Raw genomic sequence first — 26,578 nt, 5'->3', positions numbered from 1 at the left:
GCTCATCACTTATAATAATTATTAATATTATTATTACTAACGCCGCCACAACCACTACTATTACTACCATCTACTATACTATCACCACCATTACTACAACACTCACACTACTATTACAACGACCACTACTAACACAACTATTACCACCGACACTACTACTAATTTTACTTCTCCCACTACTACAACCACTACTTCTGTTATTATTATTTCTTCCACACCATCACTACCACTGCTAGAGGAAATGTACCAACCGCTGGCCCCGTCCTTAAAGCGGGCACCCTGCATTTCTGCTTTGATGATGCCGTAGCATGGCGGAAATACATGGAGTTGGTAGTTCACGTTATTTCCACATGCAGTGCTTGCGCCCATGTTGATTGCTGCATGTGTTGGTCTCCAATCAGCTCGTGAGTGATTTTGTGCCACGTTCAATTGCTGTACTTCGGTCATCTGAGAGGCAAATGCGTCAACTCTTCTATATATTTTATCCTAAGAATAGTAGCTACCTTTGTATGCAATTTTAAGTAATGGATGGGAATACATGATAACTATTTGTCATGAAGAAATAACCCCTAGTTGTCCTAAAGTGGGCCCCTTGTGTTGTTGTGCAACAAGCACAGAATGCGTTTTCGCCCACATTCTAATCATGGAATTCTGGAACAGGTTCCAAGAGAATAGGGTAGGTTCCCATAAGAGTACGCACTTAGTGTTTAAAGTCATATTACGGGAACGTAAACAAACAGAAACACAAAACAGCTGCTCCTACATCATAAGTAGTATCTTTACTTTCGTATGGAACTAAAAATAAAATGAATGGAAACAAAATATACGATATACAATTATCTTTTTAAATTGATGCAAAATAGTACTCTTAGGGGACTAGAAATTCAAGAGTACGCAACACGTTCTCTAAAAGTACGCACTTGAAAGTGTCGTGGAGATGAAGGAAATAAAACCTCTAACTACATGCCACACTGAAAGGCACCCTATCCTTCATATGAAGAGCAAGCTTCATGCCACCATTGCTCGCAACCTCCACATTGAATCCAGTCTTCTGTAATTGCTTCCTCGTAGATTTCGTGGCACTCTGGGCAGTTGACAACTTCTTGAAAGTCTGTAGATGTGGAAGGTACAGCAGCATCAAATTTCAAGCGCTCTACTTGCCTCATTTACTTGGCTCCGTACTTTGGGATGATGCACACACTCCAATGTTGTTCGATACGTTGATGATGTCATTATTTCTGATTTCTTTCCGCATCTACTGCGCTTCAACTCATGCTTGGTTTTGGGCAGGGGGAACAATTCAGAAGGAGATAGTCGTAGGTCAACTTCTGACTGTCTGTTGCTGCCATTGTCAGTTCGACAGTCTGTACTTTCAGACACTGCACTAGCATTGGAATTCCTCGGATGCTGAACATCATCCTCATGAGGCTGAATTGGAATATCTGAGCACTGACAGGTTTCCTCCTGGTGCACTGTCACAGCTGGTCGGTTTGTTCCTGCTGCAGGTAGAAAATCTTCGTCTGTGAAAATGTCAGGGTTGTATGGGTGTATTCCTGTACACTGAAATGCTACTTTCGCCTTTCCAATTGTTGCAATTCGTTCATATGAACAACAAAAGAGGTACGACATTTCACAGTAATACAGCGTCCAGGATTGTTTGCAATCCACTTGTCACATTCAATAGCAAATGCTTTTTTAAGGTGTTCAAAGAAATCTCTATCAACAGGTTGCAGCATGTGACTGGCGTGCGGTGGAAGTGATAGGAAAGTGACGAAATTTTCTCTGCACAATAATATAGCACCTATGCTACAATGCGAAACGTGGTTGTCAACAATCAGCAAAACTTTATTTGTTCGCTTGGCTTCACGAACTTTATAAAGTGTTGCAGCCATTGTATGAAAGGGTCAGTTGTCATGTATCCTGAGTCTGAAATGAGAGGTAGAGTTCCTTCGGGTGCTTCTTTGTACATTTCCATCCTAAGTCTCTTCCCAGGAAAGATCATGGCAGGGGGAACGTAGATGACATGCAACATGCAATTGTAATGTTTTGTCCCCTTTCACCAGATACCACTTTGCTCACTGATACCACTTTAGGAATTTGATTAGGAACTGTTGACAGTCCACTTTCATCCATATTGAATTTACGACGAGACGCAAATTTCTTATCTTCCATCGCGGCCTTCAAATTGTCAAAAGATCTTTTACACTGCACTCTGTTAAACCCAGCAGCTCTTCCCATGCTATACATTCTGGTCTCCGTAGACAGAAGTTGTTTCTCTTACAAAACCCATATACCCAATTCTCGTTCTGTTCAAATTATGAGTAATCTGGTTACTTTCAGCGAATTCATAGGCCAGTTTCATCAGCTGCTTTCTAGTGAGACCGTAAAATCTTGCATCCAAATCTCTCACATGTTGTGCTAACAGCTTTTCCTCGTCTCCTCTTAAGATAGGTTTCAGTCTGCCAAGGGAAACTGAAACAGTCCCCTGTAATAATGCAAAGAAGATAATAAATTTTGAGTTACAATAGAAATGTCCTGTGAATAGCTACATTTGTGAGCGTATCTAATGAGGAGAGTAGCTAGTGCCAGTTAGCCTGCGTGATTGATAGCAGACCTAGAAGCTCCATTCATCAAATTCGAAGTTTAAATCTTATTTCGGATGAGAGACTATTATATTCCCATAAACTAATCAAGACATATGGCCTAGGCCTACAAGGAAAGACGAAATAGGCCTCCATGATTGGAAAGGAATAGGATAGTTAATTTTTTTGTAATATGCCAAAGATTTTTTATGAAAATGAAATTTTTGTAGGAAAACGGACTTACAGCCTTCATGTGCACTCATTTACTCTCAGCGATGCGGCAATATTCCTTTTGCTTTCTCCCAGTTGTAATCGCCTGTACCACTCATTCAATACTTTTTTCGTGAACACCAATTTACAGTTTGTTTTCCTTTTGTAGCCTGACATCTTTCCTGTAGATGAAATAATGACTAGTGTCACAAAGTTGGTCTTTTATGTATGAATTTATGCACATAGGATACTGTACTTCAATTTAATTGTGATTCAATCTATGTAAATTCCTCTAATTTAACAGTAAATTATTGAGAAATTGTGACCTCAGACATCTTTTAAAAAATATCACAGATTCAAGGAAACTGCCCTGTCCCTCAAGAGTACACTTCTCAACATCTTATTTGACCGCCCTGAAAAATTTCAAAGTCCGGAATTCGTAAATTTGGCAGCATAGCGCTTCAGAGCCAACTAAGAGTAGCCAACTTTGCAACATTTCTTCTTCCTGAATGAAAACGCTCGTGATTTTTTTTTCATTCTTTCACACTCCATAAAGTAAAGATACCCTAAAGCAGTAATAAAATATATGAGTAGACAAGAGAAATGTTAAGTAGAAATACGAATGTTGAAAATATTTCAAGATTCTTCGTTCTGAATTTGAAAATAGGAAAATGTATGTGCATTGTGAAACACTGAACAGGTTCTCATCCACCTGGAAAGAATTGCGGTCACATTTGAATGCAAGAAGGCAAATTTATGATGATTTTATTCGAAATGTTTAGTAAAGATACCTTGCACAACACCAAACGATTCTGCAAAGTGTGTCTTTTCCTAGGTTCTTGGCGAAAAATGGTTCGAAACTCCGGCACAATGTTGCTTCAACTGAGATTAACGTGTTTTACTAATCTTTCTGTTACCAATCTCCTGGAGTAGTTGGTTAGATAATAGCACTTTCTTTTCTTTCTGTTTTCGTCAAGATCGAAACATCGTAGGTTCAAATCCCACCCTTTCCTTATTATTTTTTCCATTCTATTTACCGAGTACGAAGTGTTCTAATAACGTAATGTAATATTATATGATATTACTGTAAATATTTATGCAATGCATGCTCAGTGGCGGCGATTGGGTTACAAAACTGATGGGGCAAGGTGGGGGAGGGGGAGGGCAAGGACAGTTTCTTTCCCTTGGTAGATAATGTTTAGCATAGTGCTGGGTCATCTGCCCCTCCACACTCCATAATCGTCGCCACTGTGCATGCCTCAAGTAATGCTTCTACTAATGTTTTTAATCTTTCAGTGATTGGCAGGATTTTAGGAAATACTTTTAGTTTCATTCAGCTGTTATAAGTTAACACATATTAAGAAGTTACATGTTAACTTTCTGCATCCGGAAATGCAGGACATAAATCGCATAAATATCAACGGAAATATCCAGGAAACGTAGATAAGCATTCTCGTCCAAAGCCGTTTACTTCCCGAAAAAGATTTCGCAAAGAAGTAGGTTTGAACCCATGACCTTCCATTCCATAAGCAAACGATCTCCCTACACCACATGGTTCACGTTATTTTATCCACTCGGTTCGGATTCCACTTTAAACTGTAGGTCCAGTCCCGATTAGCCTTACTATGCATAAAGTTGACTTAAAACACCAAATCAACCAATTCATCTCCTTTCAGAGTGGGCCTTCTATGATACTGTAGTCGGCCAGCATCCGAAAATATAGTTCTGCTTCGCGTATACCAGAGTGTAATTGCATTCAATATTGAGACTAGTTTTACTTTAAAACTACAGATTAAAGCGATAATAGGGTCCAGAAAAAGAACCTCAAAGTAGATCTTCACACAAAGTATTTTAATCCATTGCCAAACATTTCAGTTAAGAATAATACATCTTATTATGATTTTCCATTGACCGTATTTTCGATTCATGGTGAATTTGCTAAAAGGACCATGTCAAGAAATCTAAATATGTAAGTTTTATTAGTAAATGAATTTAAAATGCACGAAACAACAGGGGAGGAGAAAAATAAACCTCAAGAATAAGTAAAAATGCAACAAAAACTGTTAAAATACTGACAAATAAACTAAAAGCCAAAAAAGGCCGAAAATGCAAAAAAAAATGTAAAATAGAAAGTGTTTTCCGGCTCTAACTGAAGGGAAACGGACATGATATCAGGTTTAGCATTGTTTTTAAGGGTCAGAAAAAAAGTTGATTTTTCATCAACTTCCGAACCCTAATTAGCAATTATGACCATTGAAAAAGTTGGAGGTAGCTTACTTAAAATTCTCTTGCTGAGGGATCGTATCGTCCCATATCTCCACTTCATAATACATAAAAACATCAAGTTCATATTTCGAAAATGACTTGGAGTTTTCTACCACGAAAATATGTTTTTCATAGTTTGAAGTTCGTTAGTATTATCTTTCAAAATTTCCATTGTTTTAATTTCACACATATTTTATATTTCATACGTTCCTCTCTCTTTTCATACAGTCTTTGGAAAAAAGCTGAAGTTTCTTGTCAAACGGAGTCTGGTTTAAATGACTCCTTTTCGCTCTCCTGTTCCGACTTTAAACAAACAACAAAATACTTCGTAACTAAACGTTTGGTTGTTCAAAACACGGAATTTTTACACAATTTACAAAATATGACAAAACATCAATAGACATGTTCATCATTTTTCCCTTTCAGCGTTTCTCGATTTTATCTGAATTCGTTTCCTCATGAAAATTGCCACGAGGAAATTATAGATATGACATTATATGTGCATTGGTTTCTTCAAACTGGTAGCAAATTTTAACATGAGCTACCTGGAGAAGAGGTAGCGGGCTTGATTCTTACGAGGGAGGTCGTAGGATCGATTCTCCATCTAGGCAGGATTTTTTCAGGATTATATCGTTGGGTGTAAAGTTTATCCACCGTGTTAAGAAGTTGACATTGGTCTCTGTATTTCAGGAGAGGAAAGGAAATAGTAAGAGAAAGTTATTTCGATGATAGGAGGAAGTCACGTGGAATGCGCAGAATCAAGTTACATAGAGCTAAGTCTGTGATGGTGGTATCGAATATTGCAAAGTTAGTGGGAAAGTTTGTTATATCTGACACTCGTACTTTCTGTTCAAAGAGGACAAACATTTTAGATACAAAGCAGTGAGGTATTAACGATCATTGTGAGGTTTTGAATTTTTTGTTTGTCACTCACTATATAAATACTTATTAGTAGTTTCTTATCGAATCGGCCTTCGTCGCAATATCAATTTATTTATGTTAATAAGCGATTTACTATTAGTTTTAGACGCATGGTAAGATGGTGGTCAGAGGATTGACAACAGTCATTACGAAGGAACAGATATAAAATTACCAATCTTAGCAATTTGAACTCATTAAACGCTCTCCTTCGTTACAGTACTGCACTACATCACAGCTCAACATAACTGTATATCTTTTTTTAATATATCGAAATCAAATAATCAATATTTTAGGTGTCAGTGAAGAACAAAAATACATAACTTAAATAACATTACATTTTGCATCCTGAATACATATATGTGATTTGTGAATTAATCATGATGTGTGTGTTAACACAGCATATGAAAAATAATTAAAAAGAAAAGTTTTAACTTTAAATCCTGGAAATCTCCAACTTCTAAGGGGAAATATGTGCAGAAGGGACGTCCCTCAAGTGTGAATCGGATTCATTTTTTAAATATTCTAATATCAACGGTATCTGTTCAGCAAACAAAAAAGAAAAAAAGAAAGAGGAGAGGGTGGGATTTGAACCCGCGACCTTTCACGCTTGATGAAAATTAAAGACAGCAGCGCCTAACCAACTGCTCTACGTTAACTTAATGACGTTATACCCTTAAAAACATGTTGACGTTTATGAAGACTCCCACCTTCCTGTGTTTCAAGCACATTTTCTCGACAAGTCGTGTAAAATGTATGTTTTTGAGAACTGTTCGATATTATGCAAGGTATTGTAAATAAAATGTCGCATAAACTCCTCACAAATTTGCTTCTTTCTGCACAAACTTGATGGCAATTTCCTCCAGGTGGAGAAAAACTCTATTCAGTGTTTCAAACCCCCCAAATTTCAAGTCGAGCAAGCAGAATCGTAAATATCATACAAGGTTCTTTTTCCAATTTATTATATCTGTTTGATTGTGTATTATAATAGCGGTTTATAGTTTCTAAGTTCATGGAAAGTGTTAAATTGAAAACCTATTACCGCAGCGTTTATCGTCTAGTGGAAGGACCTACTCAAAGTTGGCTACTCTCACCTGGAGCGGAAGTGCAATGTTGCTAAGTTTACGATTTCGGGACTTAGAATTCTTTTGGGGCGGTCAAATAAGATGTTGCGAAGTGTACACATGCGAACTCTTTGGGTACTGTTCAATGCGTACTCTTTGAGGACAAGCCGGACCCTCTGGCCCCGGGTTCGAATCTCGTTCGGGCTTGGTTGTTTGTGAATGTCCATTCATCAATTTCATCATTTCATCACTCATCCCCATCTTCGCAAATTAGCCAAGAGGCACAAAACTCGAAGTAAAATAAACTAAATCAATCAATCAATCTTATAGGAACCTATCCTATATGACGAGAACAAGAGAGAAATTAAGAATTTGTAATCAAGAAAAGAGGATCATATAGATTCCATTAGAAAGAAATCGATGATTTTGAAGAAAGCTTGTAATTCTCTCTGTTTAACATTTCAGAAAACTTTTTACTTTTTTCCACAACCTTTCATTTATCATATTTAAGCTTATCACTATAATATATGCTGTTGCTGCTTTAATTGCACTAAATATAAGACTTTTTTTTTCAATCTTCAAAATTGCATCTATTCGAAAAAATAAGATTTTCATAATGAAACCATTTTTTCTCACTATGGGAGGAGGCATACTAAAAAAGTACACAACATACTATTTCAGGCTTTAGTGCCGTTTATTTTGGGTTCATGGTTTCTTTGATATGCCCCAAAAACAAAAAGGGGGCTCACATTTGGTACACTTCCTCTACCTGAATTCACTATCAATCTATCTCTATCTATATCAAATATACAATCAACCCGTGAGGCGACAGGTAGGCTATAAAATGTTTGGAAGCGGCCACGTACAAATTTTTCATTCCTCATTCAAACATTTCTGGTTGTCTTCTCCGTTATTTTTCTTAAAAAAAAAGTTGCCTTCTTTGGTAGTAACTTTCCTTACTCCTGCGGTGGAAACTTTCCAGTCACTGGCAACCTGGCTTTTCTGCTCCCTGACGGTTTTCCGTTATCAAAGCTAAATTTAGAGAAAATTGCATCCCCATGCTTCGTCTCCTGTTTTTGTCCGAGAGTGCTGCTCGAGGTCAAGATAAACATCAAAGAAGGGAAAGCTACTTTTGGATAGCTTTGCATCCTCTGCTTTTTCATCTTCTTCGCCGCAGAGCAAATGTTCTACATCCATTAGATCAGATCTGAGTCAACATCAGTCACGATTGCTGGAGACTGTTGTTTGCTTAGGGCAGACCAAACAGTACTTAAACATAAATTCGACCGGCACTATCCCGAAGATATGGCTCGGGCATGGCGGATAGAGCTTGTTTATCTGCGGAACCGGTTTGAATGAGAAATCGGGGAGTTATGGCCATGTGCAGAAGTGGTACAGTCCCGTTCAAGAAAAATGTCGCACGAAATTTGGGTAAGTCCAGCGTGTCTCTAAATTATGTTGGCAGCTCTGCAACAGGGAAGTCCTGCGAGAGACTTGCTCGGCCAATCAGAGTGACGTTGGCTTCGGAGAAGAAAAAGGAGTGACTCACAGTCTTGTTCAACCATTGCAGTTTTACCAAACGTTGATATGACGTCCCCATTTAGTAAATTTTGTTACACTAAGACGAATCAGCAGAAATACAATATTTCACCAATTCCGACTTTATATCAACGTTTGTTAACCCTGCGTTGGTTGATTTTCCTGTGAACAAGACTGTGAGTCACGCCTTTTACTTCTCCGAAGCCAACACCACTCTGATTGGCAGATCGAGTTTTTCGGGGAACTTCCTTATCGCAGAGCTGTCAACGTAATTTCGAGAAGCGCTGGACTTAGCAATTTTTTTGAACGGGACTGTATCTCCAAATAGAGACTCTCATGAGGGCAGATCTCACCCTCATGCTCTTTGTGAGGGCGAACCATGACGGTAGTTGTACCTTGAGCCGTGACGGTGAGATTGTGTGGGGTCGATGGTGGAGTTGTAAAATGAGGGTGATGGAGTGTGAGGAGTAGGGGAAGGCCGACTGGCGAGGGTAAGAGTGAGGAGGGTTGTGCCAAAAGAACACTTGTCCATAATGATTTGTTACAGAATATGGTAACAGTTCGTTATATCGGAGACACTTTTCTTGAAATTTACAGGAGAAACTACTCACTGAAGTCGCTTTCTGTAGCATTGTCGAAGTTCTTCGAGGTATTTTTCTTTCGCGGAAACTGAAAATCTCACCATAGAATGCTGCAGAACAAGAAATAGTCACTTTTTATGTAAGGAACTTGCATTTTCTGTAAAGCGACAACATTATGCCGTTGTTTCCATTATGTACCTGCAGATGGCGCGAGCGTCGAAAGTCACGCGGTCTCGCCAGTGTTTCCAAACGCCTTTTTTTCAGAGATTTTTTTTTCTTTCTTTTAACTATGCTTACCTAACCTAACCTTGCTGGAAATGGTCCGTGGGGCTATCGTGAATGTTTTTTGGGGCTATCGTGTATGGTTTTTGTCGCTATCGTGAATGGTTTTTGGAGCTATCGTGAATGGTTCTTGGGGTTATCCGTCAATGGTTCGTGGGGCTATCGTGAATATTTTTTGGTGCTATCCGTCAATGGTTTGTGGGGCTATCGTGAATGTTTTGGGGGCAATCCGTCAATGGTTTGTGATGACATAATGAACACGAAACTAGGTATTTTTTCGGTTAAGAAGGTTGAAACACTGCATACCCACTCCAAATCGACAAAACACAAGCACGACGCGCGATGATCCACAGCTTTGCGCGCCATATTGTATGTTCCGCAACGGAAGAAAGGCGCCAAAAAAATTACTCGTAATGTGAAAAATCGATGTTATTTTCGTGTAAAAAGCATAATGGCACCTTCAACTATGTTCCGCATTACACAATTCGTAAGTACGAACCATGAGAAACACAAAATATCCGATTGTAATGTGTCTCCGATATAACGAACTGTTACCCAGAATACTGATAATGTTTCTCAACTGAGTTTGAGTTTTGTTGCAAATCCACTTTATGCACAAAGAGGTTAACAGTGACTGGATCTACAGTTTATCGTAATTGAAGTATGTCTTTAATTGCGATGAAGGAATGCCAAATTTCACGATGTATCACTTTTGTTGTTGAATTTCCTAAGGTATGTCGGCTTGTCCTTGACCTGCTTGTGGGGTTACACTTTCACATCCAGAATATCTTCCCAGAATTCTAAAAATCGTCGCTTCTGAGACGTAGGATTCCCTGGATCTCCCCCCCCTCTTTTTCACCTTTATTCGGGCACCCGAGGGGGGAAGGAGAAGAATTTCTTATGCCGTACCCGAAAAGCGCGAAGACCAAGACCTAACCACGCTCTAGCCCACGGCCACGTCGCTTGGAAAATTGATCACGAAGGGATCTTCTCGTCTCGAGGGTACCTGGTTCAATTCGTTAGAGTGCCCTGAATGCTTCTTGCTTTTTCGTTTTTCTTTTTCGACTGTGGTTTTTCGCTCGCCATTTTTTCTCCACGACAAAAAAAAATATCTTGATATTTCTCTCTCTAAAGATTTCCCAAGGTGTAAACCGTACAGGTTGGACCATTAATGGTAATGATGCGTCATTGGTTTGTGAGAAGTGGCGTCAAGATATGCTACACATTTGCATGAAATTTAGTACTTTCAAACGAGTCCCTATGATAACTTTAATTGGTTTTATATCGTACACATAACGATTGAAACAATACAATCAAAAAGTTACAGCATTTCATTTAATTTCAAGAATTGAGAATTTGACATGGAATGTTCCATATATATTTATTGTGGTATTTCAACCTTTGGACAAATATTTATGTTCTTTTTTCGTTTCTTTAGTTCAAATTTCATGCAAATTAACACCAAAATATAACTACATTTTCACCGTATCTACAAGTATTTCTATCAATTGCCCCAGAGTTTCTACGCATCAAGAAGTACTAGTGCTATTTCCAGACGGCATTGTTTTCGATTGCACTCAATGTTATAGACATCGCACACACAACTACAACGACTGTGCATTTTGCAGTAAGGAAAATCTCTGTAAATGCAATGCACGGGTACTTATTTTCCCAATCTGTTTACAAGTTGGACCGCGAACAGGGCGGCACGTGCTATGGCGTCATTTGAAAGTCACCTATAGAACGAAGGAATTTCGATTTACTCCCGTTTCGCCGAATGCCCCAGAGACAAATATCTGACCTAAGCAAAATTTTCGGCAGAAAAAGGGAATTCCCGTTTCGCCGAATATTTTTAAGGGAGGGAATTTTCCCTCCGTTGGGAAATTTCAGGGACTGAAATGAAAAATAATTTCAATGGAGCCTTAAACTCATTGCACAATTTCATTGGCTGATGAAAGGGAATCTTAAGTTGTAGTTATTCTTGCAGTTAGTCTTTTAGCAGTTAGTTCCTTCTTAGCCAGTGTCCCAATCAATATCTATTCCTTTTCTCGATGTCTTCCAGCATTTCATTTCCCTCTGTCATTTCTTCTCCTATTCTCAGTCTAACTCATTTTTTTATGTACAGATTGATACGTCTCTTCTTTTTCCAATCTACATCACATCTTTTAAAGTTTCATTGAATCTAATCTATCTTAATGTTTTCTATAGATCCACATGTAACATGTAACATGTCAATAAGTTTTCTGCTTGTTTACACATGAAATTCCCCAGCAGAGGGAAATTTTTATCCCTTCGGCGAAACGGGAATTCCACTTTCGCCGAAACTGACATAATACGCCTCTGGACCATTCGGCGAAAGGGGAAGACACGGAATATTCCGTGAAGAAAAGGGAAATTTTAGCCTTTCGATCTCCAAGAGGAAAAATATTGCCAGAGTTTTGATCCTATCTCTCCATGTTGCTGACCGCCACACGGTGAAGCAGTACATTCAACCTTAAATTCCACAAAAATATCCGTCGGAAGTAGATATTTCTTTCTTAACCCGGTGCAGAAATCGCACGAACTGCCACAGGTTAATTTATTTGTAACACTATCGACCTTCGCGTTCGTGTGCCCCTGCTTTAAACACTACCCTCGCCAAGGGGTCATATTTCAGATTCATAATATTACGCCATCACCCTGCGGAAAAGTCACGGCAAGGGCTGCTCGGATATGAGAATTCCGTGCTACCGGCGGGAATCAATACGGATTCTGACACGAATTGCTGCCGGAAAAGACTTGGAGAAATTATATTTCTTCGCCCTAAGCGATCGTTCTGCACAACAAGGTAAGGAACGTAAAATATAAACTGTAATTTGGAGCTGTAATGTATTTTTTCTTACGTGAGCCGGGTGCTTGAGGTGGGTTCAGTGACTGAAAAGAAGAATTGCCTTCTTGGATTGAAATTATTACAATTCATAAAGGCAAAAGTCATTGTTGACACGGTACATTATTGCGTTTTTGCCTGTACTTTTTAATCGTGCACGGATGTGAGACTTTAAAGTTACTTCTGCATCTTTCCTTAATCGGGTGCTAACTTCACTTCGTGAAAAGTGAAAGCGGGTGACAGCTTCACTTTCTACAAATTTTATCCGAGACGAAACTTACAGCTCGTGACAGAAGCGGGCCCAGGTAAGGGGGCGGTGGGGGCAGAAACGTATCTAGAACTGAATTTCGGGAGGGGTCTGAACTGTCTCACACACGTAATAATAATGATAATGACAATAACATTGTGTGGTTGCATAATGCATGATAGAAACAGTATCGTAGTAACACGACATTAAGAAGCGTTGTTCGCAATGTCCTCTAGCTGTCGCTTTCTTTCTGTATACATACATATACATTTACAGGGTGATCCATTTATAAACATCCCGAAAAATATGAATACATTATACAGGGTGCTCCATTGAAAATATTTATTTTCATCTTTGTTACTATGCTATGATATGTGAATTCAGTTCTTTCTTAGTTTCTAGAAAAAACACATTATTGTTTTAAAAACATGAAGCGCGTAAAGGGCCACAGGCTTATTATTTGGGATCGTTGTTAGGCTATGACAGCCTAGAGCCACTCGCTTGCGAGAGGCACTTTTCTATAAGTGGAAGGGTGTCACTCCTGAAAAACAAAGGTAACATATAAACATCCAAAGGGGGGCTCGCCCCTGTGAAATAAGGAGAACTCTTAAACATTCGATTTAAACACTTCGATGGTTGACTGGTCTGGCAGGGTTGTGAGAATAGTAAAAAGGGGATATAGAAACGTTCGTTGACGTGAAGATCGTCTCGCTGAATCCGTAGACTGCGCTAATCCCGTGGTACCTTCGATTAGAGTATCGCTCCCCGCGGTAACTCTTTTGATAATCAGCCCATAGATTGGAGGCACGAACTGTTCACGCGATAAATTTCTAAGTACAACTGGGCGAGAAATGTTCTCTCAAACTATTTATGTGGAATTCGAACTTTCGATCGTTAGAACCGTTGGCGAGCCGTGTCCTGCCGCTAACGGTGTTTTTAGCATAAAGCTGTGCTTGCTTTATTTCCCATACGATTTCCGGTAGAATTCGTATCAACGGATTTTTCAGATCCATTGAAGCTTGCTGGTGTAATTTGCTTTTAAGAAGCAATTTCTTTTGGCGGCAGGATTAACCTATTGAGTTACGACGCCAGTGGTCCCGGGTTCAGGTCACACCTTCGGTGTGATACGGAAGTTAAAAATAATTAATACATGTTATTCGCATTCCTTAAGACGAACAATACTAATTCACAACGTTGCATAAAATATTCGATTAAGGAGAAGACTACGTGATAAAGTTTGGTTTGATAGCACTTTGGTGGGATGTTTGGCTCTAATTTAGCTTTAAATTAATTTGCTTTTGAAGTCAACTAAATCAACGCCATCTGTGATGAAACAGATATTGTTATTTTACATCTGCTATCAAACTGAATCTCTTTCGTTAGAATAGTTTAGTACATATGTATAGGCTAATGCTTATTTATCGCTATGTTTGATACGCAAGTTGTTCCCTATTACGTTCCGAGTAAAAGTTTCATATTTTTTGCATAGAATTTGATTCTGTAAGGAAAAGGAGGGTTCCCATTTGAAAAAATAAAGTTGGTACGTGTATTTTTCGATACTGATATTGTTCATAATTATGTACCGTAAATTTTGTCATTTTACGTTGCATTCCTTCCATTTCTGGCTAAACGCGACAACAAGAATTAACGATAATTACATGACAGTGGTGAAAGGGCACTCCCAAACAACACGCATATCCGGGAACTTCGATAGCTATTTCGAAAGTCGACCACTTAACGCACACGACAACGGAGTCGGCTCTGTCTGTGTGTCTATATATATATATATATATATATATATATATATATATATATATATATATATATATATATATATATGTGTGTGTGTGTGTGTGTGTGTGTGTGTGTGTGTGTGTGTGTGTGTGTGTGTGTGTGTGTTACTTATGTATATACAGGGTGTTTCTTTGACCGTGTTCCATACTTGCAGTGATAATAGAAGGGGACAAACGCAACAAAATGAAATAAGCAACCCCTGTCCGCAAACGCACCATTAGAGAGTTATGAGCCAAAATTATTTGGGGCAGACAACTGAAAGATTCAGCTTGTAGATTTTATACGGACGTTACTACAGTGCATCGTAGCACTCCACAGACGGAAACGTTACAGTAATTGTTCACAATGCCGGCCCCAGCGTCGCAAGAAGCTCCGTCGTATCCACTCTGGAGTCCTTCTGACGATATACGAAGGTTTCTTGCTAACAGGTCCACCTCACTCAAACGATTGACTATTGGGTGCTGAGCCGAGGGACACCCTTTGCATCCCTCCTGGTAAGAACCCTTGTTATCTGTGATATCGTCAGAATGACTCTGGGGATGTTACAGAAGATGCTACAGAGCTTCTTGCGATCCTATCGCCCCTGTATCGACTCCGGGGGCCACCATTTCGAACCATTACTGTAACGTTTTCGTCTGTGGAGTGTTACGATGCACTGTAGTAACGTCCATATAAAATCTACAAGCTGAATCTTTCCGTTGTCTTATTCCACTGTCATGTGTCATAATTTTGGCTCCTAACTTTTTAATGGTGCGTTTCCGGACAGGGGTTCCCTATCTCATCTTGTTGTGTTTGTTCCCTTCCATGATCCCTGCAAGTCTGTAACACGATCACAGAAACACCCTGTATATACATCAGTAAGTCAGTAAATAAGCAGTGGTGTGAGTCTGCTCTATACGCGTAAACGAGCCTACATTCTACACGTAATATATAAGGTAATCAATCAAACAACATGACGAAAGGTGATGACTTAACATAAGGTTCTGTAGAAGTAAAACAAAATTGTACCGCGCATCAACTGCTGATGTGAGAGAAGAATCTTGTGCACTTTTCGTTAGAAATGCGAACAATTTCTTACCGAGGAAAAAAGCGCAATATAGGAAGAATTCTAGTGTTCTCCACGACTGCCATCTGTTATTCTTTTTTTTCTTCCCTTGCATACAATTTAGCTTTCTTTCACAATTGATGATCGAAAGAGAAGACAGAAATTTTCTTGTAAATAGGATTCTTGTCAGTTCCTTACATGGGCGTCCGGAAGGGGGAGCAGGGGGGGCTACCGCACCCCCCTGGAAAATGAATGTGTACCTATAAATTTACACAGTAATTTATGTTAATTATTATAAATTTTTTGAAGAAACATGATAATTTCAGACTGAAACAGTGTTTTTTGATGTGGCATCACTATTTTGGAGGGAAATATGTGTCCTTTGCCCCCCCTGGAAAAAATCCTGCGGACGTCCATGGTTCCTTAGGAATATACGTAGTTGAAAATGTAGCCTTTCCTTTCATAAAAGCTTCAGGTGTAAACTTATAGTGTACAACACATCACTGTAAATAGGTCACAAACGTATATTAAAGGAAATACTGACTTGAAAACCCTTTTATTTTTCAAGATTGATACACTTATCCCATCGCTTTATCAGTCCCCCAAAACCTGATGCATAAAAAGTATTTGGCCTGTTGTCCCAGCCATAGTCGCACCTCACGTTCAACATCTTCATTATCCGCCAAACGTTTCCCGCCACCGTGCGCACACTTTTCGTGCACGGAATCATGCATTATGTTGTAGGGTAATCCATGAGCAGTTGCTATGCTGTCTATCATTACTCGCCTGTCTGCTCGAATCATCTCCTGTTTGTGACCTATTTACTGACTTCACCTCGTATATGTAAATAATTAATTGTAGTTGTGAGTTCACTAAGCGTCTTTGTAACAATTATTGTCGGTAGTTTATAAAATGAAACTTTTTAACATTGTTCATTTCTTATTCTTGCAGGTTACACCTAAGTTATATCACTGAACTGGAACTTACATTATTGTCCCTAAAGATGATTATGGCGACCCACTGCAGATCTAACTGTGAGTAATTCACTTCTTCATTTTTATTATTTTCCTGTACGTACATTGTCCTATTTCTTATGCGAAAGTAGCAAGAGTGGGAACAGGATCTTTTAAGTGAGGAAAAATATAGTGTGTTGTCATAATAATACAAATATAGCAATTCGTAAGGTGCATGTCACTATGCTGCAATTGTGGTTAGTGTATTCGTAAAGTAATACTTTTGAACTAACCATCTGATATTTTTAGTTTTCACTTTCAAACGTTCGGAATTAATTCGCTTAGAATGAAATGCGTTTGGGTTCTCTGACTAACATATTTACCATTCGGACAGTGGCGTAGCGTTATAGTACGCCCGTACGCCCGGCGTTCCCAGATTTAAAATTTCAAAAATGCTTAAATGCTGTGATTATAAAGTAAAACGTGACTAATTTCATATATGTTTGACCTTCATGGCATTATAATGGCTATTTTTCGCGATCCGCTTGCAACGTTCCACTCTCAACACTCGTTCTAGCATCTCTTTTCAATGCCTTTCCCGGCCGGACGTCGAGCAGGTTCGGCGTACAGGACTCCTATATTCCTTGCTGCCTTTATGGAGGGAAAGCTTCCATTTCTACAGCACGCGCGTAAATAGGCTCTCTTACGCCAGCGTACGAGAGGTCTACCGTGATTGGTTCATGTGACCCTTCCTGCCTTCTGAAGCAGACGACAGCGGTTCTTCGCTCTTCGCGCTCATGCAACTCGTGCTGTGTGATGCTAAAATACGCAATATTGACTGACGTAACTTTACCAATCTCAAATATACTGCTTCTTAATGGCCACTGCATTGTATCATTTATCGCACGAACAGCGATGTGTATTAGAAACTAAAAGATCAACACAGTTTTTGTCAAATAAGTTGGTGAAGTCCTCGTGATAGAAATTCAGCCTGTGGCTGCTCTACCACTTAACCCGCAAAACTATTACTTTTTTATTGTATTTTTTCGTTATTATCTAACTACTTAATATTGTGTGAATGGAAATGTTTAGCATTCATTTGAAAACTCTTAACATCGAATGGTCTCTGGAGAAAATTATTTTAAAATGTTTATCAGCATTCTCAAGATGTAATAAACAGTGGTCTGAATTACTAATCGGCACTGTTACGTCAGTAGAGTGTACGATATTTGGATCATCCACTCTGCTTTTAACAGTGCGCCAAGACGACAGAGGTCCCTGGTTCGAATCCCGGCGTGAGCACGTGTGTTCTTTGTCAGTGTCCCTTCATCAATATCATCACTCATATTCATATTCGCAATTAACCAAAAGTGGTAGAAAAGCGAAGTAAAATAAACCAAATCAATCAGTAGTTGGATCGCCCACAACAATGACGTCTACTGTTGTGCAGAGGCGCTTGTGATTCAGGTAGGTTTTTAATGACTTGCGTCATGCAGAAAGATATAAAAAAAGGTATAGAACACCAGAGTTCAAAACATCTGTGGCATAGTGAGGCGTCTAATTTTCTATCTAAAACATGCAATGATGATGTTTTATTGAAAACCCAGCTTACTTCAGGCAAATAATACATGTGGCGACTAATACCTTAAGTAAATTATTAAGCAAGAAAGGGCCGACTCTTCCTTCGGACTTGGCGTTCCCACCCGAAATGTCCATGCTACGCCACTGCATTCGGACAATACCCGATGTAAATATATTTTACTGTTTTCATGTTTTAAGCCATCAAAGTTTGAGCTGCGCTACTTTGGAAACACTCGGTAGCCTATACTCTGTCCCGTATATCTGTATAGTAAGGCCGCGCATAGCGGCAGAGAAGGGGAGGGCGAAGCAGTACACGCTGCTGCGAAGGCTGGTAACAGAAGTCACTTTCCCCCTCCACGCAATCCCATTCCCTCTCACGTGTTCATTGGTGGAGCAGTCTCGCGTAACAACTTGCACAAAGACTTGTTTTCGTTCGCCTGCTCCAGAAATAACTGGGACAGAGTGTAGCTTTGTTTCTGGAAACTTCAGAATTTACCTACAGATGGCACTCGTATTAACTAGAGCTTCAAGCAAAGGGAAATATTGTTAGTTTGCTTAACGTCCATCAGTTTCATTTTGCCTTCTTGTTGATTATGAAACAGAAAAAACAAAGAAAATATATTTTAAAAATATACTTTAATTTCTGCATATCTAAAGGTTAGTGTAAATAATTAGCAAGTAGTTTTGAAAATTACTAGAATGTAATATGTTGGTAGGAGAGCATTCTCACATCCTTATATAATGACTGATTTTATTCTCTTATTCGATACCCAAGGGTGCTTAGGGAACTAACTACTAAAGAAGACGTTATGCCTTTTTTATGGGAGTCTATCCTACTATATACGAGGGTCACTATTTATATTTTGAGCCTAACAATGAAAAAACAGGAATTTGGCATTGAAAACTGCTTTATTGTTTTTCGAAGTATTCTCCTTTATGGTCAATACACTTTTGCATTCGTTCGAACCATTTGTCAAAGCAGTTTTTCCAATCTTCTTGAGACACCTCCATAATATGGTTTTTGAACGCATCAACGGCGTCTTCCGCCGACGAAAATCGTTGTCCACGCAATTTTTTCTTGACATTCGGGAACAAGAAGAAGTCATTGGGTGCTAAATGAGGACTGTACGGTGGATGACCCATCAATTCGATTTTTTGACTGTTCATAAAGTCGGTTGTTAGACGAGATGTGTGACAGCTGGCATTGTCTTGATGAAGAATGATCCGACGGCGTTTGTTTGTTTTCCGTATTTGACCGAAGACCTCTGGCAAACAAATTGTTGTGTACCATTCAGAGTTGACCGTTCTACGTTCCTCTAAAGGCACAGTTGCCACATGACCAGTTTTCCCGAAAAAACAGGTGACCATTTGTTTCGATGTGCTTCGAGCGCGAGCAACGTTTGTTTAATTGGGTTCATCTTGAAACACCCATACAGTCGACTGCTGTTTACGTTCCGGCTCATATGCATATATCCATGATTCGTCACCTGTTACAATTTTATACAGGGTGATTCTAAAGGTATAGTACAAACGAAAACCACAGATACCTCCCATGAAATAGAGACGAAAGTTCCCCTTCCACTTTGCCGAGAGATGCCTCCGTGAGGAGCTAGACAACGTCGAAAACGTGTGAAAATGAACTTCACACCTCTGTACAGCCAGTACCAGTGAAGATAGAAAGGCGGAACAAACGAAGTCAAAAGGAACACCAAAGTCGCCCATCCGAAAAACACTAGGCGGCAGCTCCGCAACGCATGCGCATGGGGTTTCACAAAGGAAATAGGAGTGTCCCGCAAGACAAGTGAAGGGAAAGGGTAGCAATCGACAACGGTAGGGAGAAAGGAAGCTATGAAGCATGAAGTAACAATTGCACAGCGGGAAACAAACACATGCAGCTCGTGGGGAGTCCCCAAACACAGTGGGGAGACACCGCAGCAAGAACAAAGCACGGTTCAACAAAAGAGAAAGAGGACCGGACGGGGAATGATACCTGTCAAGGAGACAACAAATGCGGGACGAGGGATTCCCCGTAGCAGCACCGAGGGGATGTCACACTGAGGTCGTGCGCCAGCAGGACAAACACAGCAACTACGGGCACAGGAGGTTTTTTTGCCACACAAAGGTGCACTTACAGATAGGAATAGTACGTAGTACGTAGTCGTAGCCCGGACTGGCGTTGTTACAAAAGTTGCTGAAATTGACGACCACCACATTCAATGCAGGCATTGCAGCGTCGCAGGAAATTCTGGCGAACCCTATCAAAAATCCCTGGCATGGTACACACCTCGGCCGATGCTGCAAGTATCCGCGCTACCAATGTTTCCTTGTCAGGCACCGGGGTCTCGTAGACGAGTGTTTTCACATGGCCCCACAAGAAGAAATCCATTGGTGTGAGGTCAGGCGAACGGGCGGGCCAGGGGACGGGGCCCTCTCTGCCGATCCAGCGCTGTGTGTAGGTACGGTGCAAAAGGGTTCGCACTGTGCCATCAAAATGTGCAGGCGCTCCATCCAATTGAAACCACATACGATGTCGCACGTTGAGGGGTACATCTTCTAGCAGCTCTGGAAGGACTGATGCAAGAAAGGTGCGATAGAGGCGGCCATTTAAACGTGGTGGCAGCAGGTATGGACCGATAATCTGTTCATCGATGATACCTGCCCAGATATTCACTGCAAACTGGGTCTGATGGTGCACCTCGACTGCTGCATGTGGATTTTCATAATCCCACACATGGCTGTTTCGGCAATTGAAGATGCCCTCACGGGTGAATGTTGCCTCGTCCGTGAAAAGCACATGGCGCAAAAAACGGGGATCGTCGGTACAAAACTGCAACAGTCGTTGACAGAATTCCACACGTCGTGGGTAATCCCCAGCCTGCAACGCGTGGACTCGCTGTGGATGATAGGGATACAGCAGATCATAATGAAGGACACACGACACTGTCGACTGTGATACTCCCACTGCACGTGCAATGCTACGGGTGCTAGTGGACGGTGTGTCGTCCACGCGAGCAAGTACGTCCTCCTCGACCGCCGCGGTGCGCACATGTCTTGGGTGACCGACATGATGGCCTGCACGTAACACACTCGATTCACCAAGGGTACGGTGCACGTTCGAAAACAACCTGCTGTCGGGTTGTCGCCTCTCCGGATACCGTCCGCGATAAAGGCGTGAAGCTGCTCGGCCATTGCCATCTGCAAGGCCGTAGACAAAATGCATGTCCCTCAGTTCTACAAATGTGTAGCGTTCCATAGTACGGTGAGGATAGTGCCAATTATGGAATACTGTACTGCAGTGCACAGGTGGCACACACACACACACTGGTCACAATGGCTTCGAAATAACATACTCAATTGTCGTACGTCAAGCACACCACCACCGCACCGGCTCTTTCATTGACACGCTCCCTGACGCTGCACTTCCAATCAGCCCACACGTCCGCACGGCGCTGTGGTACAATCAGCTGACGTTCCTGAGCCACCCGTGCCTGTGCTCTTCACTACCTGACCACTGCCGTCAGGTGGGGCCATTTACTCTGGGACCTTGTCATCGTGGAACACATGTAGCGTCCTTCATTCTTGCCCCATTCACCCACAACACGTACTTCGTCCGTCTTGCTCGAGCCGACGGGGAGCACTACGTACGATCGTGTGGTGTTTGTGTACACCAATGTGGGGTAACCCAGAAGTTGAACAGACGTGCATACCCCCACGTAGCTTCATTACACGATTGTCCACGCAGTTTATCTGTCCAGCCTTGCGCGGCCCGGTCTCACACCCACGCGGCAGTGTGCGGCTGCGGTGGTGTGAGGCCACGCTTGGTTTCGGAGCGGAAGGCTGCGACCGAGGAGGGACTCGAGTTGTTCGGCTGAGGTTGCGCTCGGAAGCAAGCAGCCGCGTCAGGTCTGGGAACGGTGGACCTGGTGATCGGGATGGAAACATTCCGACCTCGTCCATTAGTGTCGTCCACCGTACGGAGTGGTGGGGTCCGTACGACACTCCGGCAGCCTTTCGCCCGCTCCCATCCAGCGATGTGCCTCCGGCTTCATTTCTAAGAGGCTGATTGGGCCCCATCACGACGTTTGTTACAACGTCAGTACGGGGTACGTGGTAATATCTGTACGTGCACCTTTCATTAGCAATAACCTCCTGTGCCCGTAGTTGCTGTGTTTGTCCTGCTGGCGCACGACCTCTGTGTGACATCCCCTCGGTGCTGCTACGGGGAATCCCTCGTCCCGCATTTGTTGTCTCCTTGGCAGGTACCATTCCCCGTCCGGTCCTCTTTCTCTTTTGTTGCACCGTGCTTTGTTCTTGCTGCGGTGTCTCCCCACTGTGTTTTGGGGACTCCCCTTGCGCTGCACCGCCAGCGCCGCCATTTCTGCCCCGAACCATGTACGCGTCTGTTGCCTGTCGAGTGTCACGGACCACTTTGCTTGCATTCTCGGTGTGTTTTTACATCCTACGTCGTCCTCCCGTGGTTCTGCAACCCCGCACTACTTTTCTCGACTGCACTGCTTCAGTCATGGTGTTTGTTTCCCGCTGTGCAATTGTTACTTCATGCTTCATAGCTTCTTTTCTCCCTACCGTTGTCGATCGCTACCCTTTCCCTTCACTTGTCTTGCGGGACATTCCTATTTCCTTTGTGGAACCCCATGCGCATGCGTTGCGCAGCTGCCGCCTAGTGTTTTTCGGATGGGCGACTTTGGTGTTCCTTTTGACTTCGTTTGTTCCGCCTTTCTATCTTCACTGGTACTGGCTGTACAGAGGTGTGAAGTTCATTTTCACACGTTTTCGGCGTTGTCTAGCTCCTCACGGAGGCATCTCTCGGCAAAGTGGAAGAGGAACTTTCGTCTCTATTTCATGGGAGGTATCTGTGGTTTTCGTTTGTACTATACCTTTAGAATCACCCTGTATACGTCTTTTGAAACACCACGATTGTATTTATTGAGCATTTGTTTGCGCCAATTGACGCGAGCGTCTTTTTTAGTTTTTGTCAAATTGTGTGGGATCCAACGAGAACATACCTTTCTCACAGCTAAATGATCATGTAATATTTTATATATGCTGGTGGAACTAATGCCTATGGTTGCCTCAATCTCACAGTATGTCACATGACGATCTTGCAGTATTAGGTTTTGCACAGCATCAATGTTTTCTTGAACAACAACTGATTTTGGACGACCTTCGCGAATCTCGTCGGTGAGCGAATGGCGGCCACGATTAAATTCGTTATACCAGCGTTTCACAGTGGCAAAGGATGGGACTTCATCGTCAAATGTGGAAGTAAGTTGATCGATGCACTCTTGTCTTGATAATCCACGTCGAAAATAGTAAAAAATCATCGCACGAAAATGTTCACGAGTTAATTCCATTTCATTGTTGTCGCGCAATCTCCAACGCAACATAAACAACGCAAATGAAGCTATTGACAAAACATTTGAAGTACGTTATGGTCAATAATGCCAGACGATTCCGTGCAAACGTCAAATCGCGCCTAACTTCAATCAGTGTTGCCAAGGCTCAAAATATAAATAGTGGCCCTCGTATTGAGGCTAGGAGGTAGGTCGACTAGAATGAAACCAATTGAACTCAATATTTTTCCTTTTGACGATCTTGGGAAAGCTTGTCAAAGGACTGTAATATGCCCCCAACAACCTCTTGACGTGGTTTTCCCCTGTAATTGTCAGTGCAGTGGAGGCGATTTGGCAAGGTGTCAAAACTGCGGGGGGGGGGGGCAAAGTCACAATATTTCAAACCAAGTGTCTCAAATATATTAATAATAAAATATATACGAGGCGCATTCGGAAAGTAAGTACCGAAAGGGTGTAAAAAATTAAGTAAAATAGTTTCGTACCTTTTTTTTTGCATTGCATTCTACTGAACTTAAACTACTTATCTACGTAGTTTCTACCATTGTTCAAGCATTTGTCGTAGCGTGGCACTAGTTTTTGTATCCCATTATCATAGAATGTTCCCGCCTGTAACGAAAGCCATCCATGCACTGCTGCTTCGACGTCGTCATCCTCGTCGAAACGCTGACCAGCAAGAAACTTCTTCTTCAGATGAAGAAAGAGATGGTAGTACCTTGGTGACAAGTCAGGGCAGTTGGCGGACGAACAAATTGTTCCCAGCCGAATGACGTGATGACATTTTGAGTTTGTTGGTCGTTTGCGGACGAGCATTGTCGTGAAGCAACACAATGCCTTCGCTAAGCATTCCGCGTCTTTTGTTTTGAATTGCACGACGCAGGCGGATTACTGTGTCACAGCAGGCATCTTTGTTTGTGGCCTGTCCTCTAGGCAAGAATTCAACCATTCTTGCATTGAGAAAACAAATCACAGACCGAACATCACAGTCGGCAGACCGATTGATTTTCTTGAACATTTCAAACCTTCAGAAAACTACGAAGAAAAAGCATGACCTGCTCCCACGCGTGCCTGTGGCTAACTAACGGATGAAGGACGTCAGCGAGAACTCACACGATCGCGACTGCAGCGCTACATCGGCAAACGGTACTTACTTCACGAATACACCTCGTATTATATATAATGATAATAAAATGTTTATAATTAATACATTAATATAATTTATAGTTTCATAATCAAATGTAAATTAATATTGCCATTGTTATATTTTGCATGAATAGTGAAAAGACGCTACAAGAATAGATATATAACAGCATCCATTCATTAGCTTACGCGTAGTTAATATCGCCAAAATTAGTATGAAAACAACTGTCCTGGCAAGGAAATTTATGCTACAAAAGTAAAAAGTTGATTATTTATTGAATTACAAAAAGGATGTTAAGTCCAGTTGATGAAAAATAAGTTTTCATTTTAGGCATATTATTAAATGTATAAGAATAAATCCTCTTTGGTACTTTCATTCCAAGACGTATGATCCCAACCTAACCTCGCCGGAAATACGTGTAAATGACTCTCAGGATATGATAAAAAAGTACAGGGTGTTCGGAGTGTGACTGCCAGTTTTTAATAGTGTGTTATTTTAATATGTTAAGGAGTAGCTAAACAAAAACATACATTTTGAAGGCAAACTCACCACGTTTTATTGGAAGGGAATACACTCAGTATAGCTCCACTTGAGCTCTTTGTTTCATGGAGAATGTCCAGCCTGTATTCAATCTCCCTCCACGTGTTCTGTAGCATTTGAGCGGTTAAAGTTTCAAGAGCATTCCGAATACGGCCCTGCAGTTCTTGTAGATCTTTTGAGCAGAATGTGCCCCCAAAGAAAGAAGTCCAGAGGGAAAAAGCGCCTTGTACACGATCAAATAAATCACGAACAAGTCCTTGAATGAACGCTTAAAAGGAAATGGCGTCAGAGATAACGCCATTTTTCTAATTGGATCTAAGGTTCGGTCAAAGAATTTCTATTTAGGAATGGTTCCAATTAACGCGATCCAAGCCTGAATGTCGACCGATCAGGGCACATGCTACTGGAATCGATTATCGGAAAGCTACCTCTATACCTTGTCCCAGCTAACTGTAGAGCTGGGCCACGCATATCAGCAGAGGAGGAGGAGGAAAATCGTGTGGTGAAAACGCAGCGTTGCCAACCGTACGGTCCTCACCGTGCATGTACAGACCTTAGTCCGTTCGCTAAATGCACGGCTTGTGAAAATTTGCTCTTGCAGTTTTATCCCTAATATTTCCCTAAGAAATTCATAAACTAATCGTACCGACCTGGAAACAAAAATACGGTCCGTTTGCCATGTGCGTTCGGTGTCATCCACTTCAAAAGTTTGCAATACTCCATAATGAAGAAGGAAATCGGGAAACTCCCGTCGCCCACGCAATCCCTTTTCTCTCACTGTTCATTGGTGGAGCCATCTCGCGTCACTACTTGCGGAGAGACTTGTTCTTGTCTTCAGTTAGCTGGTCCGGATAATAGGTCACGAATGCAGTTGTAATGGTAGCCGTGTGAGATGTAAACAATGTATCACTTCACATTTTTGAAAGACGATAACTATTCAACCGAGAGGAATAATATTTCGTAATAAATGGTTTTAGGTACAAAAGAATGGCGCTGCATAAATACATACTTTGTAGCGTTTACTGTACTGTACACGCATGGAAGAATATTTTAGTTTTTTCAATTGTAAGTACCGTGAACTCACCATAGATGGTGTAACTCGACGTGCCTTTCGTGCTGTATGAATACATTGTAATCGAAAGAGCTAACCTAACGAAATGTTCCATGAAATGCTTTCCTGTAAAGTACTATCGTACTACTTTTTTTTGAAGCATTTACTTAGCATTTGTGCTATCAAAAATGTTAAAGGAAATTCTTCCGTCTACAGCGGACTCGAGAAAATACATCTACATCACACTTCATCCGAGTTTCCAATATGTCCTACTGCTTCCACTGGAATGGCTAAAAAATTATGTCTGTTACGGATAATCGCTACTCTATTTATTTATTTCCATGCCGTACACACGGCCACGCTTTGGCCAAATGTGAACTTGTCCAATGTTTCTTTGATCGTGTACATGAGCAAATTTAGACCATTCAAGATTTCCAATAGGAGAGCTGTTCAACGACTTTCAACTGCGTTCAATTTCTTCGACTTGTTCATGATTAATTTGATCGTGTACAAGGTGCTTAACATCTGGAGAGTGGGCTGGCCAGAGATT

The 26,578-nt window shown here is 41.2% G+C and overlaps 1 protein-coding gene across 2 annotated transcripts in view; it reads left to right on the top strand.

Moving 5' to 3' along the window:
• Unc-76 (fasciculation and elongation protein Unc-76) overlaps positions 1-26,578 on the top strand; it is a 528,078-nt gene that overhangs the window by 55,861 nt on the left and 445,639 nt on the right. For both annotated transcript variants that reach the window (XM_083114105.1, XM_083114104.1), the window contains exon 2: positions 16,345-16,427. The gene's annotated coding sequence lies outside the window, so the exon portion shown is untranslated. The remainder of the gene's footprint in view (positions 1-16,344; positions 16,428-26,578) is intronic.

Source organism: Lepisma saccharinum, chromosome 28, assembly GCF_977018435.1.
Source record: "Lepisma saccharinum chromosome 28, izLepSacc3.1, whole genome shotgun sequence".
NCBI classification, from domain to species: Eukaryota; Metazoa; Arthropoda; class Insecta; order Zygentoma; family Lepismatidae; genus Lepisma; species Lepisma saccharinum.
Note: the sequence above shows the minus strand (reverse complement) of the source record. Positions and strands in the feature narration are given on the sequence as shown.